At 33.4% G+C, this 2,644-nt stretch overlaps 1 pseudogene; it reads left to right on the top strand.

The window, feature by feature from the left end:
* Positions 1 to 2,056: 2,056 nt before the first annotated feature.
* On the top strand, positions 2,057 to 2,644 carry LOC140852191 (protein FAR1-RELATED SEQUENCE 5-like; annotated as a pseudogene).

Genomic DNA, 2,644 nt, shown 5'->3' with positions numbered 1-2,644 from the left:
TACGTAGGAGACCTACCCATTTTTTTTTATTTCAAATCTCATTTTAATTGGATCCCGTTTGGCATATCGCCACATCCTGTTGATGAGTATAATCTCGGATCCTTTGTGAGTAGTCAGATGTTCCTAGCACTCTATATACTTATTTTTCTTAATCTATCAAACTATATTTTTATGTTGTGCTTTATCAATTATAACTTGATTCCACCTAAAATTTGTATGTAGCTCTGTCTCAACACTTTCACCTACAGTATGTCAGAAGAGGATAATTAGTTGTCTTTTGAAAGTATTTGTTTATTTCGAAAATAAGAGCAAGTTTGGAGGGAGAGCTTGGAACAATAAAGTCCCCAACCATAGAGGTAATGAAATATTATTTATTTTTTGATACTTAATTAAATTCTTTTAACATTATGCTGCTCAGTTATTTTGATGTGGTATTCAATTTTTATCCATTTTATCTACTATATGTATTTTAGTTGGAGGCACAAGATAACCATTCTCCACATAGCGATGATGTTCCAAGAATTGGGATGATGTTTAGATCGAAAGAGGAAGCTTATGATTTTTATAATGTATATGCCAAAAGAATTGGATTTGGTGTACGGAAATCACACGTTGATCGTTGGAAAGATGGAAGCTTAGTGCCTAAGAGATATATTTGTAGCAAAGAAGAACAATATGCTACTCATCCTACCCATATGACAAAAAAATCATGTGTTATTGAAAGAACAAATTGTATGGCTCATTTGGAGTTCAAAATTGATCGAGAAAATATTTGGACTATCAACAAAGTTGAATTAAATCATAATCATGTGATGACAAGTCCAAACAAAGCCTATATATTAAGGGTATTAGACCTACTCAAATCTATAATTTTTTTTAAGATTGGACTGAAGGTACAGAAAATGTGAGATTTATGTGAAAGGATGCTAACAACTATGCCTCTGGAAAAAAAAAATTTCATGAAAGCAGATGATGTGCAAGTTCTACTTGAGTATTTAAGAGCTAAACAAGTAGAAGACCTATCATTTTTTTATGCCATACAAGTGCATGAAACCGGACAAGTGGCTAGAGCCGTCAAAACGGGCCTTGGCCCGCGGGCCGACCCGTTTAGGCCCTTAAAATAGTGGGGCTGGGCCAGTGTTTTAGCAGTCCGTTTAACAAAAGGGCTTTTTAGCCCGACCCGTTTATGGCCCGGCCCGTGAAGGGCTGGTCCGTCTAGCCCGCGGGCTAGCCCATTTTTTTTGAAAAAAATATTTTAAAATAACTTAACCACTTAAAGTAATCAGTAAATAATCAATTATTTCTAAAATATTCTTTTTCTCATTTCTATGCCTCATTAGTCATTACTAAAAATCTTAAGAACAGGGACTGAATTTCAATAGTTGGACTCAATGTTATTTAAACAATATTTATTACTTCTTGATTTATTTGATTTTATGGAGTTTAATTAGTCTGTGGTATTTTTTCTTATGAAGAATGGAAATTATGATATTATTACAAAAATTTTGAAGTTTTTTCATGTTTACTTTTGGTGTTTTAAAGTTTGATGTAGGGATTGATTTTATTTATTTATTTGATGAAGTATTATGTTTGAGAGTTTTTTAATTTATTATAATTTTTTAATTTTTATAATTTTTATAATTATTTTAATTTTTTTGGTGAGCTATAAGGGCCAGCCCGTTTAGGCCCTTCACTTATAAAGGCTAGGGCTGGGCCACCTATTTGATGGCCTATTTATCAAAAGGGCTTTTTTGGCCCGGCCCTAATGGGCCCGATTTGTGAAGGGCCGGCTCTCCACGGGTCGGGCCGATCCATTTTGACGGCTCTACAAGTGGCTAATTTATTTTGGACAGATGGCCGTGCAATACTTGATTATGCATGCTTTGGTAATGTTGTATCCTTTTATACTACTTTTAGTACAAACAAATATGAAATGCAATTTACATCTTTTTTCGACATCAATCATCATAAGCAAACTGGTATTTTTGGCATAGCTCTGTTATATGATGAATCAGCTGAATCATTTATATAATGCTTTCAAATCTTTCTGAATGCAATGTCTGGTAAACAACCTTCAACCATTTTCACTGATCAAGATGTAGCTATTTCAAAGGCAATTAAGATGGTCTTACCTAATACTTGCCATAGATTGTGCTTATGGCATATATTTCATAATGCTACCCTTAACTTAGGTCATGCTATCCCTGAGTTTTCTAAATTTTTGATAGACTTTAAACGATGTGTGTATGAAAATTACTCAGTCAACAAGTTTGAGAGGAGGTGGGTGAAATTATTGGATAAATACAGAGTTAATGAGAATCCATGGTTGGCAAATTTATTTAACATTCGAGAAAAGTGGGCCACTGTTTACCGACATGATTCTTTTTGTGTTGATATGACCACTACACAAAGGAGTGAGAGCATGAACAATTAATTCAAAAAGATTTTTCACAAAAAACTTTCTCTTTCAGAATTCATAGTTGAGTATCATAAAGCTATAAAGTTATTTCGGGAGAAAGAAATGTTTGAAGATTATAAGTCAAAACAAACTGGTCTAGTTTTATTCTTGAATGCTCCTATGTTAAAGATGGCATCTGAAATCTACACCAGGCGAATATATGAAGATTTTGAAGAAGTTTATTAA

The sequence above is a fragment of the Elaeis guineensis genome, chromosome 10, assembly GCF_000442705.2.
Source record: "Elaeis guineensis isolate ETL-2024a chromosome 10, EG11, whole genome shotgun sequence".
NCBI classification, from domain to species: Eukaryota; Viridiplantae; Streptophyta; class Magnoliopsida; order Arecales; family Arecaceae; genus Elaeis; species Elaeis guineensis.
Note: the sequence above shows the minus strand (reverse complement) of the source record. Positions and strands in the feature narration are given on the sequence as shown.